The 17463-nt window shown below is 34.4% G+C and overlaps 1 long non-coding RNA gene across 11 annotated transcripts; it reads right to left on the bottom strand.

Annotated features, from left to right (window-relative positions):
- Positions 1-278: 278 nt before the first annotated feature.
- On the bottom strand, positions 279-4239 carry LOC141676933 (uncharacterized). 11 transcript variants are annotated; one of them, XR_012557241.1, is made up of 7 exons: positions 4149-4226; positions 3821-3864; positions 3639-3727; positions 3310-3554; positions 2917-3094; positions 1897-2787; positions 1370-1766 (listed from the first exon to the last, which is right to left on the bottom strand). It is a non-coding gene; the product is annotated as an uncharacterized LOC141676933 (long non-coding RNA). The 11 variants fall into 11 exon arrangements; XR_012557236.1 differs by lacking the exon at positions 4149-4226 and adding an exon at positions 279-1145 and having other exon boundaries at positions 1400-1766; positions 3310-3727; positions 3810-4140; XR_012557234.1 differs by having other exon boundaries at positions 3310-3727; positions 3810-3864; positions 4149-4239.
- Positions 4240-17463: the final 13224 nt, after the last annotated feature.

Here is a 17463-nt window from a genome sequence, read left to right as displayed (position 1 = left end):
GTGGATTTGAATGTATCCACCATATATATATATATATATATATATATATATATATATATATATATATATATATATATATATATATATATATATATATATATATATATATATATATATATATATATATATATATATATATATATATATATATATATATATATATATCGAGAGAACCTTGTGAAAATAGCTCACAACTGCTTTTACAAGCGAACAAACAAACTACAGAGAAATTCTTAACATTTACAACTTTTTCTATTTCTCTTCTAAAATGTGTTTGCTTAGTTATTTGTTCTACTAGCCACACTTGGTTTATATATCACCAAGTTTACATGGTAAAAAGATAGGATAATAAAACAAAACCTATCAAGTCTAACTCCATGTTGCTTCACTACTCTATTCTAGCATCTTTGAAAATCTTCATAACTTGTATGGAAATGGTAATGTTTCTTTGTTCACATTTTCCTACTAAACAGGCTGCCACATTCCTTTTGCAAACACCCAACGCATGTGACTGTGTTGTCATTGTCAACAGATATTTGAATTGATCATCCGTCGGGTACTTTCTTGACATCCGTCGGGTAGCTTTGTTGCTCATCCATCGGGTAGCTTTGTTGATTATCTTTCGGGTAGCTATTTGACACTTGACTCAATTTCACTTATGCAGAATTACAAGACATCTTATATTTACAATTAATCAACCTATTCTGCATATCTACTAGTAGTCAACATGACTCGTATGCCACTACAGAATCTACACAAAGTTGTTTGCAGAAATGTGCACAAAGTTGTTTGCAGAAATGTGCTGCTATACTTATTCTTACGTAAGCTACTCACCGGGTGGATATCAATTAGTCATCCGTCGGGACTATAATGAGTCATCCGTCGGACTATAATTGATCATCCGTCGGGTACTACAAAATTTACTAAGTTAAATCTACTAAGGTATTTTGTTTAGCTTATCATCAAGTACACAACATATTCCTAACAGCAACCCCCAACCCATTGTCTCAGCCTTTTCATATACCATTCGCTAAAGCAGAGCTACCCAATTTTCCATCTTGTTGGACAATCACATCCATTAAAATTTTTGTATAATGTTTAAACATTATATCTGAAGGTACGACTTCTACAACTTCCTCGTAAATCTGGATATCATTAAACAATATGATTACAAGATCAACAAAGTAGCCGTCGAGGTAAACAAAGCAGCTACAAAAATAAGATGAAGGGATGAATTTAATGAAAGTTATTATATATAAAGCACTTCAGTTTCTTTTCTAATTTAGAATATACATTAGTATGAAGTTTGAAGTCCCTCATATAATATGCAAAGTTATTACTAGTATTTGGGGCTACTACAATAATGCAGTTGTACAATGTAATATCTTGAAATTCTTACCTGAAATAGAATACGTGGTTTACATGGACCGTAAAAGACAGTTGAAGTGATCATGAATGTGTAACCTGAAGAAATAAAAAACAGCTAATTCTACTGCACAAACTGCCTTCCAAGCGGACTTAAAAGCAGTAGTATCATCAGTTATACCATCTCCAAGTGGCTCGGAATTGTGTTTTATAACCCACAATGCCATAAGTCCCTTAAAGTTGACTGTTAAACTATCACTTAACTGTGTAATCAATAAATACAAACATAGAGCAGCTGCAGCAAGTATGGGGAGATGGATATCTATATCAGTGGAGACCAATGTCCCTATCTCATCGATTGTGCCATGTAGTGGCTCATCAGTTGAAGGTTTCAGCATCACCTGCATTGTTCCCGAGTTGTTAGGTTTCCATATATTCAACTGGCAGTCTATCACTTCATTCATATGAATCTAAAATTTGACAATTCCAACTATCAATCAGGATAATATGAGATTCATGATTTATGTTTACCTGTATAATACCAGCATGGTCACCTTTAGTGTGTTCTACCAAGGGAGTCAACCAAGTTCCTGGCCAATGAGTTCCATCTGCCATCAATGTTGCTTTTGCTATCTTAATACTCTCTTCAGGCTCATCATCTATCTTTTGTCTTTATTGTTTCATAGCCTTAATTTAATACATTAATGGAAAGGCATATCAATCAAGAAAGATAGCAAGAGTATTGAACAATTAACTGTAAATTTAGATGTCTGACAAAAAATATGAAACCCATAATCCTTGTATATAAACGTAAGATAAAAAGTACACCAATAAGACGCCGAGTTGTGTCCATTCCAGATATTCACAGCTTCTGAATCCATTATTTCTCCTATGCATTTAAAACCCGTTCCTCGAAAAACTTTATCCCTGACATTAAAAGTAAAATCAGGATAGAAATATGTTATGTCAAATGCGTTATGCACTTGGAAGAAAAGTATAATAATTGCACTAGTTAGAAAAATTCTGAAAGAATCATGAAAAGTACTTGCACATACCATCAAAACTTTTTATTGTCTAAATAATAATTGCACTAGTTAGAAATTTTTTGAAAGCATCATGGAAAGTACTTGCATCATGACATCCATACAAGGCACTCATAAACGGTTTCTTGGAATTTCCTATTCCATTTGATGACTTCTTCACCCAAGTTGGAGTCATCAAGAGAGAAATGTATACTTTTACGGAGGTGTCTCATTATATCACTAAATGCACCTACTATTGTCACAGATGAATGACTCTTTGTTGTCTGAGCGAGAGAAGTAGCAACAAGCACAATGTCTACTTGCATGTTTGGGCTTTTCAGGACATTCTTATGATCAAGTTGCTTAATTAAGGTAGACAACATGAAGTGTGTGTTCTGACCTGTAAATTATGTAACATGAGATGCTTAAATATCTGAAAAAACCTAATGCTAAAGTATTACAAAATAGGAGCAGAAATTTTATGGGGGTAAACTAACCAAGCATAAAGATAAAAAAAGAAGTCAATTACCAGATTTTTCCATTATGCCCTGCAAGTCTACTAATATAGAACGAGCAAGTCCACATTCAGGAGCCCAGAGGTTATTATCATCAAAATAGCAGAACAAAATTTAAGTTGTTAAACGAGCAACTTTTCCATGTTATGCAAGGATACTCTAGCCCAAAATGTTGGACTGCTTGCATCTTCGCTGTTTGAAAAAAATATTAATCAGAGAACAAGAGATGCACTCCACAAATGAAAGAATCTAGCCAGAGTTTGCAAGTTGATATATACAAATTATGTTATTTTTAACATAAAAGCCTTTTTTTAATGTTTCCTATAGCATGTCTATTTACTTTACAGAATAAATAGTTTGGAATCTTATGTGGGAGGGAGCTCAGTATGTAGTTGTAAGAACATTACAATGTCACATTAACATCACCCTGCTCATTCACAACCTTCCTCCAAGAAGTAGTGTTTGACATAATAGCTGCAGATGGTTGGTGGTCATTATTGTGAGTATTTTGATCATTTTGAGCAGATTTATCTGACTTCTTTTCACAATTTTCCAGGACTACTGAAACAACCTATTATTTAGATAATAAAGAGTGAAAGTACCGTCAACGTTAAGAGTCAGGTAGATAACTGCTGAAGCCCATAACACGGGACTGAAATGTCATGCGGTACTTCAGTTCAAATGGATTTTATATGCAGTACTATATTCAAATGTTTATATTGTGCATATTTTGTACCTGATTCTCACTATAACCTTGAAGTCATCTTCTAAAGACCTTTTGATATACTTTTGAAAGTCAAATTTAGTTCCAGGTGCTAAGTGAACCTATAAGATCAATGAAACATCAGAGTAGTGTTACAAAAATTTGATACATGTTGAGGAAAGTTATACAATTTGTAGAACTTACAGAGAATAAACCTGTGATTCAAGTTTCTATATATGATGAAATATCCATGGTCCTACTATTGACAAAAACAATTGCATCAAAATCGATAAATCAGTCGGAATAATTAAAGAGATACATCCCCAATATAAGAGATACATGAGAGTGATAGGAAGAGACTAGGAAAAGTAGACCTACTTCAATTACTCATCAAAATTACTCATCAAATAAACATGAAAATTACTCAAATATGAAAACACGTTTACACACATACGGATCAAATAGAAGACATAAATGAAATTATACATTCAAATCGAACCTAAATCTATTTAGAACCCTAATTGAACTTGAAACCTTAATTACCAGAATGTGTTATAAAAATCCTTTGATCAAAATCCTAATTACTCATTTTGTTAGTCGAACTTCTATTGCTCGTTGCTTGGTGATACAAAATGTATTTCCTAATATATATCATTTTTCCCCTTTTCTTTTGTTTCAAAATTTCAATTCCCCCTTCACTGGTAGCCCAGGGCCAGCCCAATTCTCATTATTTACTTTACTTTTTTATTTTTATAATATTTTTTATATTGTTCATATTTTATCTGTTACAATTAATTTTATTACTTTAATTAATTTATAAACATTTAAAATAATACGGGATATTATTTTCAATATATATATATTAATAATTATAATAAAATTTATCATTTTAATTAAACTAATAATTAAACCCCTTTTATTTAATTTTAAATTAAAAAAATATTTTAATATTTAAAATTTTAAATAGATCATTTATTTGTTATGCCTTTACTTTTACATAAAAAATTATAAATTATTTTTATTCAAATCAATTAGTTTTAAAGAAAATTTTAATTTTTGTTTATCCAAATCAAATATTTATAAATTTAAAATTTATATTTGGTTTAATTTTAATTTTAATTTTATTCTTAGTCGATAGCAACACATTATATCATGTTAGTTCTACTTAACACCTCAGTGGCCTATGGCAACACAATTCTATAACTTTAGTAACCCACATAATGTAGGTGTTGTGATAGGGTAAAAATTTCGCATCTATAGTAATATAATCTAAGGTAACACCCCTACTCAAATGTCCAGTTAGGCCATCTATGACGTAGTGTTATGACAGGGAGATTCGAAGGAAAAATAACCATAAATCGAGAGTACTAAGAGTCATTGATTAACACTATGGGAAATGAGTAGATCCAGTTCCAGAGGAGATGAAATCCACCCTTTTGGAGATTCAAAATTCGTAAATATCAAAAGGGGGCAAACTAGATGGAAGTGTTAATCGACCACTACAGGGATCTCTAGGTATGCACACCTCTCTTAGTATAAACCCTAATTTGTGTGGCCATGAGGAGCAGTTTAAAGGGTTGGGTTTGATAGGCGTAGGTGGGGGAGATGGAGGGGCCTAGGCAGTAGTTATGGAAGCTATGGAGGTGAAGGGTCTGGTGGAGGACCGGGGTAGTTGCGGTACAGAAAGCTTGATATGTCTATTTTCGATGAGGACGATCTTGATGGATGAAATTTACGAGTTGAACATTATTTAATTTTTACCGTTTGACAGAGGAGGATATGTTGGAGACAGTGGCAGTTGCGTTGGACGAAAAGGCTTTACATTGGTACCCGTGAGAGAATAAAAGGGACCCCATCCATCGACGGAGTGATTTAAAAGTGAATTTGTTGCGACAATTCAGACCCATTAGTGGGGGGCTCTCTACATGAGCAATGGTTGGAGACTTCTCAAACTACCACTGAGAGTGAATATCATTAAAAATTTATAGAAGCAGCCTCACCCTTAGCTTGTATTCCCGAGGATATTTTGTTAGGTCAATTCATTAATGGCTTGAAGGAGGAAATAAAAATAGAATTACAGTTGTTGAGTCCCGTAAAATTAGAGCAAGCGATGGAATTGGCTATACGGGTGGAGGAGAAGCACATAGTTGTAAATTTTCGGAAACAGAGTTTGGGGTCTATCAAATAGGAGCTTATTCCATGTATAGTAAGGGTTCGTCATCGGTAGCTCCTTACAGTTATGGAGGACCCTATAGTTCTTTGTTATCCCGAAGTTGGGGTTCCTATTCCCCAAAATCGCAAGCATCTGTCCCGTCACCTAAATCGGTCACACAAGGGTTGAAGGTAGTGGGGGAAATTATGAGGCTCATAGAAAAAGAATTGCAAGATAAGCGAGCTAATGGCCTTTGCTACATGTGCGATAGTAAGTGGTTTGTGGGGCACAAATGTAAGAAACGTGAGCTGAGCGTATTATTGATGGGGGAGGAAGAGGACGATACAGTAATGAGGTAAGCGACCCACCGATGTCTCCAACGGAAGAGCTTAGTACTGAGGTTTCTCTTAATTTAATAGTGGGACTATCTAATCTTAAAACTATGAAAGTTAGAGGGATGATTGGCAGTATGGAGGTGGTCGTGCTGGATGATCCCGGGGCAATCCACAACTAATTGTCGACATGAGTAATTGGAAATGGGGAGATAACTGTCACACATGCTGAAAGTTTTGGGGTAGCATTGGGCAACAAGGAGACTTTATGAGGTGAAGGCTTATGCAATGAGGTATGTTTGCAATTGGATGGGGGTTTGTAGGTAGTAGAAGACTTCTTACCATTGGAATTAGGAAGTGCTGATGTAATTCTAGACATCCAATGGTTGGAGAAGCTAGAGGTGGTTCGCAACAACTAGAAAACACAAGTAATGAAATTTGAGGTCAATGGGGAACCAGTTATATTGAAGGGAGATCCTACGTTAGTCTGTTCTAAAATTTCTCTTAAGGCCATGAGACGAACAATCAAGAAAACAGGGAGCAGGTATTTGGTGGAGTGTAATAGAATGGAGTTGGGCAGTCGTGCTCGAGTAGCACCTAATGCAACAAAAATAGACAGTCCCGATAACTAAGACACTACAGTTGTACAAGCAGGTGTTCGAACAACCTACAAGTCTGCCACTAAAAAAGGGGCATGAACATGATATAGTACTCAAGAAGGAATCAATCTCGTGAGTGTATGCCCGTACCGGTATCCCCAAAGTCAGAAAGATGAAACAGGCCACCTGATCAAGGAAGTGTTAGCTGCAGGGATTATAAGACCTCCTGAGAGCCCTTTTTCAAGCCCGATACTACTAATCAAGAAGAAGGATGGATCGTGGAGATTTTGTGTGGATTATCAGGCATTAAATAAAGAAATGGTACCAAATATATACCCGATTCCTATGATTGATGAATTATTGGATTAGCTACATGGGGCAAAAAAATTTCCATGCTCGATCTTTAGGCCGGTTATCATCAAATTTTGGTTTGACCCGAAGATACTCATAAAATGGAATTTCATACTCATGACGGTCATTTCGAGTTCTTGGTAATTCCGTTTAGGTTGACTAACGCCCCTGCCACCTTTCAATCGTTGATGAATGACATTTTTTGACCCTTCCTTCGAAAATTTGTCTTGGTATTTTTTGATGATATATTCTCCTGTAGTGAGGGGGAAAACCAACACCAGCAAAACTTGCATGTGGTGTTGACAAAATTGTCCGAACATTCACTTTTTGCTAATTTAAAGAAGTGCGCTTTTGGGAAGCGAGAGGTTGGCTATCTTGGACATGTCATTTCTGCCCAGGGGGTTGGGGTGGACCATGATAAAGTTCAAGCTATATCTAGAGTGGGAAATACCAAAGAATTTGAGAGAGTTGCGAGGGTTTTTGGGTTTAACTGGCTACTATCATAAATTTGTGGAAAAATATTGACAATTAGCCTCCCCTCTCACTGAACAATTAATGAAGTATATTATGGGCGGTCTGAGGCAGACACAGTAGCATTTGAGGCTTTAAAAAGAGTCGTAAGTAAGGCTTATGTACTCGTGTTACCAGATTTTAATCAAACCTTTGTACCGGAATCAGATTCTTTGGGGTACGGTGTTGGAGCGGTTTTAATGCAAATGGGACAACCAGTGGCGTACTTCTGCAAGTTATTGGGATCTCGAGCACAACAAAAATCTATCTATAAAAAAGAGTTATTTCCCATTTTCTTGGAAATTCAAAAATGGAAACTGTATCTCCTCGGTCATTATTTTATTGTAAGATCTGACCAGCAAGTTTAAGATATTTAACGCATCAAAGGGAGGTGAGTACTGATTACCAAAAGTGGATGACAAAACTTTTAGGTTCTGACTTCGAAATACAGTATAAACCTGGGGCCTCGAACAAGATGACTAACGCTCTCTCAAGGAAGCTAAGTGGGGAGGTAGTGTTGAATGCACTTGTTACCAGCCATGGTATAAATTGGGAGCAGTTGGAGACCAAAATTAAGATGGATTCGAAGTTACAACAAATTATTCAGGGTTGAAAATAAGGGACGATTTATTAGGGGGTTTTCATTTGCTTAACGATCGTTTAATGTATAAGGAAAGGTGTGTGATTCCTCGACATTCAGTGGTTAAGACTGCTATCCTTCAGGAATACAATGATTCTGTCATAGACGGTCACTCCGGAGAATTAAAGACGTATTTGAGAATAACACAAGATTGGTTTTGGAAGGGTATGCGAAACGATATCAAGAGTTACATCCATAAATGTGGAATTTTCCAGCAACAAAAATACTGCCAACAATCACCATCCGGGTTATTGCAGCCCCTCCCCATTCCAATGAAGGTCGATCTGGGAGGATATATCTTTAGATTTTGTGGAGGGTCTACCATTGTCAAAAAAAGTAAATACCGTGCTGGTAGTGGTTTACATATTGTCAAAATATGCACAATTTATCGGTCTCTGTCACTCTTTTGATATATTTACAGTAGCCAAAGTTTTCATTCAAGAAATTGTATGCCTTCATGGATTTCCATCTTCAATAATATCAGACAGAGAAAGGATTTTTTTGAGCACCTTTTGGAAGGAGTTGTTTAAACTCCACGGAACATAGCTCAAACACAGTACATTGTATCACCCACAAACTGACAGGCATACAGAAATAGTTAATAAGGCGCTGGAAACTTACTTACGCTATTTTGTCGGAGACATGCCAAAGTCTTGGGCCCAATGGTTGTCATGGGATGAATATTCATATAATACATCCCCACATTGTTCCACTAAAATTAGTCCATTCAACATACTTTATGACCGCGAACCTCCACACATCATGAGGTTGGGAAGGGGGAAAACACCAGTAGATTCTTTAGAAGAATTCCTCCAGGAGAGAGATGCCCTATTAGAAGATCTCCACTTCAATTTGATGAAAGCTTAGCAAATTATGAAAATGGATGCTAACTATTGTAGACGCGATTAGGAATTCTCTGAGAATGATATCATATATCTGAAACTCCAACCGTATCGCCAGAAAATGTTGGAAAGACGGCCCTTCCAGAAACTTGCCCCGCATTTTTATGTCCCCTTTCGAGTGGTCTAAGGTATATGAACAATGGCTTACAAGTTGGAATTACCACCATGTTTCAAACTCCATGATGTATTTCATATTTCATTACTCGAAAGAGCTATCAGGCCAGCAAAAGTATCACTTACCTTTCCCCTTCAACTAAACACTGACCTAGAGTTGGTAGTTGAGCCTGAAGAGTTGTTAGAAGTGACACAAGTTGAACATGGAAACAACACAAATTTGGAGGTTTCAATGAAATGGAGGAACCTTCCAAGGCATGAAGCGATATGGGAGGATGTGGAGATCCTGGTACACCAGTTTCCCAGTTTCCACCTTGAGGACAAGGTGGTTCTTTGGAGCCACGGTAATGTCATGCCTAAGAATAAGGAGAAGGAAGTAATTCAATATTGAAGACAGACGTATAAGGGCAGGAAAAATATTTTATCTCCATAGGTCAATAAAGATGGTCAAAGGGTAGAAGAATAAAGTCACCAAGGAAAACAATACACAAAAGGGTTATCTAGGGTTGAGAAGCAGGCATCTGGAGAATTAATTTGTTATTTTTGTTTTCAATTAGCAAGCTTGAGCCTCTCGAAAGCTCAATTATCACTTATTTTGTTAGCTCAATTATCACTTATTTTGTTTTTATTTGTAATCAATTGTCAATTGAATTATCATCTTCATTAAGTTAACTTGAGATACAGTTTTGTTTAGCTGAGTAATTCTTTACAAAATAACATTTTATGAAACATATCAATGTTTAATTAACATACATTATCAACACATAACATAATATAACTACAATTTTAGTAACAATAGGATCAAATACCCGCAACAGACTACATTACGAAGATTTAGTGTTCATATTTGAAATTGAAAAATGATTACATCCAATCAAATTAGGTTAAGCCAGAAATATCAATAGATTTTACCTCAGGCTTCTTGATCTCCACCTTGGGAACAATAACAGTTAAAACACCATTCTTTATCCCAGCTTTCACCTGAAAGGAATATGTCCTAAGTCCAATCATGTATTAGGATTTAGAAATAACTTTTATGTAATCTGTTTTGATTTCATTGATATTAATAAAGTCTTGTTTTGTTTTTATTACGGGCTTTATCTATTTAAGTGTTTAAATAAGATATACCATAGTTTAGAGTAAAGCTTTTTATGGATTATGATGAGATCATAATAGTGAGACCTAAAAAGATGATAACTCTAAACTTAAATAGTTCCTGGTCATAGGATTACTAACTGATAATTAATAATCCGCAAAGATCGGTACATACTATGCTTGCTTCATTATGAAGGATGTCTGTTCTCATAGACATTTGTGTGGTGACACTATAACTAGTATGTAGGTGCTTATTATAGAATAAGTTCACTGAACATGACTCGCACAGCTAAACAACTGATGGAGTTCACTCACGTGTGAGCAGTTGTTCACATAGTGATAGTTGTACAAGTATCCTTAGACTTGAGGTCATCATAGTCATCTTGTGTACACTGAACTATGCTTTGGTTTAGTTCTTAGTCTCCAGGGACAATTATTAGGGCTCTTCTGGGTATAGGAATTTGTACACGAAGATAGTGTATGATCAATAAAAGATCTACCCCTTCCAGTGAAGGAAGCGAATGTTCAAGGCTGATCCACTTATGCTAGTTCAGGAATCTCTGGCCAGAGTGAATGAAGTTAGAAAGGAGTTTCTAATTTGCATAGAACTAAGCATAGTAAATGGTAAGCAAGTGATTAAATTAGATAGGCTTGACACGAGATCCATGCCTTGTATTTAATCGGAACATTGTAGGGTAGAAGGAGTTTATTGTACGGTAACTATTCACTGACAGGTTCTTGGTATTCTAAGCAGTGAATTCATATTATCCGGATAGTCGCGATATGTTGAGAAGCATCACTCACGATGTAGAATAAATGTGATTAATTAATTAATCATATTTAATAAATTAGAGAATTTATATAAATAATGATAAAATAGTTTTATTATTATTTATTTCTACTACCGGCTTAATATTGAACCTACAGGGTCATACCATAAAAGGAGAATGATTTAATGGTGGAGGAATTAATTAATAATGGCTAATAATTATTTATTTATGAAATAAATAATTAATTGGTAAATTTAATAATTGATTAAATGAGATTTAATTGATTATAAATTAATTAAGAAAAGTTCTTAATATTATTAATTAAGGATTTAATTTTTGGAAATTAAATCAAGAGAGAGAATTATTTCTGAAGTGTTTAGAAAAAGGATTAATAATTAAAAGGTGTTTTAATTATTAATGAGAATAATAAATGAGATAATAATAATATTATTTATGGGAAAATTTCAGCTAAAAATTTCGCCTATAAATACACTATTATAGACCCTATCTTATTCTAACTCACATCAAACCCGAAAACCCAAAAAGTTTGAAAAACCCAATTCTCTCCACCTCCTTCCTCCTCCTTAACATCGTTTTCTTGGTGGATACCGGTGGAGTGCTTCACACTTGAGGAGCAACTGCTAAGGATCTCTGATCGTTGTCTCCGAATTATTTTTAAAGGTTAGATTCGATCCCTCGAATCTTTATTCACGATTTATATGCTTTTATTTGGATTTTGTATGTGTAAAAGTGTTTTGCCATGACCCCGCTGCGATTAAAATCCAACATCACCTTATCAACCTTTGCATTCTTCGACAGCCTGAACCTCCTCAGAAACTTCCCACTGCTGTATTCCACATGGTGCCACTTATCATTCTTCTCTTTCTTCTCCGGTAATAATTGATCAAGTTCATTTTTCTTACAAGATGGATGGTCGTGCAGTGCATACATCATAATTTATTAGGTGATCTAATTTACAAATTTCTATCGAGTTATTAGCTCCATTTTTTTGCACTTTAATTAAGTATCTTCTTTTTTAAGGAAAATAACAAAAATAACCGATTTTTTAAACAAATTACCAAAAATAACCATTTAAAAAAAATTCCAATGTTAACCCATTGAATTCTCCACTTTAATTTGGGTATTCCAATTTGTACAAGATACTCCACTAGTAGTGAGATATTTCATATATGGGATACTCTACTGAAAGTTGGGTATTCCAATTTGTACAAGATATTGTGGGGTTTTTCATATATGGGATACTCCCGTGAAAGTTGGGTATCTCATATGAAAATAGGCTAAAGTTGTGATTCAACCTTAATTTACATGAAAATTTAACAAACTTTTATAAATTTTGAAAATATGATTTAAATTTGGAAAGAAAGGTAACTATAGTTAACTACAAATAATATACACTAACCAACCTAGATAAATAAAATAAAAAATAGGTCAAATATATAATAAAATTATTTTAGTTAAATTATTCAATGACTAATAAATTTTTACATTTAATTGGATTAATCTAAATTTATAAAATTAATAAAACTACTAAAAATTTAATATCCACATTATAACAAATTTTATTTATTATAATATTTTAATCCAAACAAAGAAATTATACTTACACATATGAAAGTAAATTTATTATTTCTAAATCTAAAATTTTAATATTTTAAACATGCATCAATGTTATAAGCATTAAATATTAAGTCTCGAATTTAAAATTTTAGATCTATTATTGCGGGTTCAAGTATAATATCATCTTCTTTTATAAAATATATTTTGATTAATAATAAATTTTGATAAAGTTTATTTTACATTAAACTAGTTGATATTCATGGTCATATATTATATATGAAGATATACACTTTACTAGGTATATTTCAATATAATTAATATCTTCATAATTTTATAAATTTAGTATAATTTATATGAGAACATATAAGTTTGTTGGTTAATTTGTAAAAAGTCAATAAGTATGTTGAGTTTTTCCGTTATAACTCATTTTTAAACAATAAAGTAACCACCGTTGGTTGAAAAAAATGAAGTATCAACCAAAAGGGGTCAAGTGTGCACAATGCCTATTAGCGGGACGTGTGTCAAAATACCCACCGAATACACATGTTTGACATGTGTATTCTATTTTGTTTTAATTTTTTGTAAAGAATACGTATCCTGGAGATGCGTATGCACCGTCTACTGTAAATACACATGTTATAATTACGTGTTCTTAAAATGAATTTTAAAAATAGAATACATAAGTCTAGAATGCATATTCAGTGTACATTTTAGGTAGAACATACCGTCAATTAGCATTTTGTACAGTTGAATCTAGAAAGTAGTATATTTTGTACATTCTTTCACCATCGTTCAATGTCTGTTAGATATATTTGAGATGTCATGTCTAATATGATTCATGTTTAGTTTTCAGATCTTAACAAACAGGACATATCAGGACTTACGGAAATCGGGACTTACTGGAAGTCAGAACTTAATATCAGAACTTATGGTCATATCAGAACTTAAGTGCGGGAAGACTTTCATCTAAGGAAGGAAGCTGATTTACAGTAGAAGATCGAGACTAAAACAAAAGAAGATATGCATGGAAAGAGTTAGAAGACTGGAAGACTTGTAGAAGATATCTGATTGATATATTTTAGGAGACATAATTATATTCCATATCAATTAGAAGTTATCTTGTAACTGTGTACTATATAAACACAGACTTAAGGTTTACACTATATGTGTTATCATTATCGAGAAGATTATACATTGTAACCTAGCAGCTCTTAGTGATATTTGTTCATCACTGAGAGAGAACAACAGTTCTTATTGTAACAGAGTTTATTCAATATACTTGATCTTTGTTACATACTTGTGTTAAATCGATTTGATTGTATTAACACTGTATTCAACCCCCTTCTACAGTGTTGTGTAACCTAACAATTGGTATCAGAGCTTATCAAGTTAACACACATACAGTAAAGATCCAAACAATCATGTCTGAAAAAGCACAAACTCCAACCAAGCCCACCAAAACTGAAGAAACTTAAAAGACTCAAACCCACAGTCGATATGAGACTATTAGGGTTCCCATACTGAGACCATCTGAGTATCCCATAGGGAAAGTGAAGATGGCTATGTTTCTGGAAACTGCAGATCCAGAATACCTTGACAGAATTAATGAAGGACCACATAAGCCTACCAAGATCTCTGTTGTAGTTGCTGATTAACCAGCAAAGACCATACCACAGGAAAAAGGTGAGTACACAGCTTAAGACATCTCATCTATTGCCAAGGATGCAAGGGTAAGGCATTTGCTGCATAGTGCCATTGATAATGTCATGTTAAACAGGGTAATTCATTGCAAGGTTGCAAAGGAGATATGGGGTGCTTTGGAGACAAGATGCCAGGGAACTGATGCAATCAAGAAGAACATGAGGACTATACTCACTCAAGAGTATGAGCACTTTGACTCAAAAGCTGATGAGTCTTTAACTGACTTATATGACAGGTTTGTCAAACTCTTGAATGATCTGTCACTGCTGGACAAGGAATATGATCTCAAAGATTCAAATCTAAAATTCCTTTTAGCTCTTCCTGCAAAATTGGGATTTGAATTCTACTACCATAAGAGACAACTATGACCTTACTGAAACTACTCTTGATGAAATTTATGGTATGCTCAAGACTTATGAACTTGAGATGGATCAAAGGAGCAAGAGGCATGGAAGAAAGTCAAGGACAGTTGCTCTTAAAGCTGAGGAGAAATCTCCTAAAGTTGTTGCATCAAAAAGGGGCAAAGAAAAGGCTCCCATCATACAGTCTGATTCAGAGTCATCATATTCTGATGATGATGATTCAGAAACTGAAAGTTTACCTGAGATGTATGCTGATGAAGAGATGATGAAATTGTGTGCTCTTATGGTGAAGGGTATCACAAAGATAGCCTACAGGAAATTCAGAAAAGGCAAGAAGTTTTCCAGGAAAAGTGGAAGTTCTGATAAGAAAGGGTTCAGAAAGTCTAGAGGTAAAGGAAAGTCTGACAGAGGAGACAACTCAAAAGTCAAATGCTACAATTTTGGTGAAAGAGGATACATATCTCCTGACTGCAAGAAAGGAAAAAGTGACAAAGACAAGGCACTTGTCACAAAGAAGAAAAGCTGGACAGACACTTTAGATTCTGAACATGAGGTGAACTATGCCCTGATGGCAAATGCTGACAGCAGCCCTGAAACTGCTGAATTGAAGGTACCTCAAACAACTTATGCCTTTCATACTGATGATATTACTGAGTTGAGATTGTATCTTAAAACCATGTTTATTAGTTATAGAGATCAGACTTTAACATTTGAAAGATTAACATCTGAAAATCTTGCTTATAAAAAGAGAAATGATTATTTAGAAAAGGAGTTAGTTGTTCTTCATCAAACTAAGAAAGAAAAAGATGATGCTTTATATGTTTGAGATGAAGTGTTAAAATTGAATGAATCTCTAAAAGCTGACTTAGAAAAGGAAAGAGAGATTATCAGAAATTGGACCAACTCTGGCAGAGCAACTCAGAATTTATTAAGTAGTGGAAATTGGAAAGAGGGCTTAGGTTATAGAGATGATAAAAGTGAAAAAGGAACTGAACAAATTGAGTCAATTGTTGTTAAACAGACTGCTAAGCCAAAGGTAAATCATGTTAATTTTGTAGCAAAAACTGTAAAGTCTGATTCTGAAAAGATGAAAGAATCTAGGACAGAAGTCAAAGATAAGTCAACTTCTGACAAATTAAAACAGGATAAACCAGCTGAAGTCAACATAGGCTTAATGACAAAGAAGCAGCTTAAGCATAAGCTGAAAGAGATTAGGAATGTCAACAAGATAAAGGAAGCTAGGAAAAATAGGATTGGAAAGGAAGGTGTGAACAAAAGCAATAATTATATGCCTGTTCCTAATGCTCCTAGAAAGAAATGTTATAACTGTGGAAACACTAACCATCTTGCTTCTTTTTGCACGAAGAATAAAGATATAAACTTTTTACCTCCTAGATCAGAGTTAAGAGTCAGTTTGTTAGGTTTAAATCATAAAATCCTTGTTTTCATTGTGGTAGTTTATGGCATTCCATTTATACTTGTAAGGAATATCATAGTCTGTACTATGATTATTATCAAATAAACCCTTCTTTAAAGAAAGTTAATATTATTCCTTCTAGTGTAAAGTCTGATGCAAAGTCTGAAATTAAAGTCTGATCTAACCAACTTAAAAAGGCCAAAGGATCCAAGCAAGTCTGGGTCCTTAAAACTAACCATTAGTGGTCTTTGTGATTGCAGGGCAACATGAAAGATATCCTAGTGCTGGACAGTGGATGTTTAGGACATATGACTGGAAATAAAGCCCTGCTATCAGACTTTGTGGAGAAAGCTGGCCCATGAATTTCTTATGGAGATGGAAACATGGAAAAAACTCTGGGATATGGCAATATCAATCTTGGGAATGTCATAATTGAAACAGTAGCTCTTATCTCAGGACTTAAACACAATCTGCTAAGTGTGAGTCAAATCTGTGACAGAGGTTATCATGTGGATTTCTTCGAAGAACACTGTGAAGTTGTAAGCAATTCTACAGGAAAAGTGGTTATGAAAGGTTACAGGCATGGTAACATTTATGAAGCCAGACTTTCAACAAGTTCTGATGGTTCTGCAATTTATCTGTTGAGTAGAGCATCAATTGAAGAAAGCCGAAATTGGCACAAAAGACTCTCTCATTTAAATTTCAACAACATAAATGAGCTTGTAAAGAAATATCATGTGAGATGACTGCCAAAATCAGTATATGCTCCTGATGGCCTTTGTGATTCATGTCAAAAGGCAAAACAAAGAAAATATTCATTCAAGAGCAAAACCGAATCTTCAATTCTTGAGCCTTATCACCTACTGCATGTTGATCTATTTGGTCTAGTCAATGTCATGTCTATTGCAAAGAAGAGATATGCTATGGTTATAGTGGATGAGTTCACAAGGTACACTTGGGTGTATTTCCTGCACAAGAAGAATGAAACTCCATCTACTCTAACTGATCATGTCAAACAGCTGTATAAATTGGTCAAAGATTCTGTTAAAATAATAAGAAGTGATAATGGCACTGAGTCCAAGAATTCAATCATGGAAGAGTTCTGCAAAGAGCATGGAATCAAACAGGAATTTTCTGCACCTGGAACTCCACAACAAAATGGAGTTGTAGAAAGAAAGAACATGACTCTCAATGAAGCTGCACGAACTATGCTTGATGAAGCAAAACTACCAACCTATTTTTGGGATGAAGCTGTGCAGATTACTTGTTTTACACAGAATGCTACACTCATAAACAAGCATGGAAAGACACCATATGAGATGGTAAAGAAAAAGA

The sequence above is a fragment of the Apium graveolens genome, chromosome 8, assembly GCF_009905375.1.
Source record: "Apium graveolens cultivar Ventura chromosome 8, ASM990537v1, whole genome shotgun sequence".
Lineage (NCBI taxonomy): Eukaryota > Viridiplantae > Streptophyta > Magnoliopsida > Apiales > Apiaceae > Apium > Apium graveolens.
Note: the sequence above shows the minus strand (reverse complement) of the source record. Positions and strands in the feature narration are given on the sequence as shown.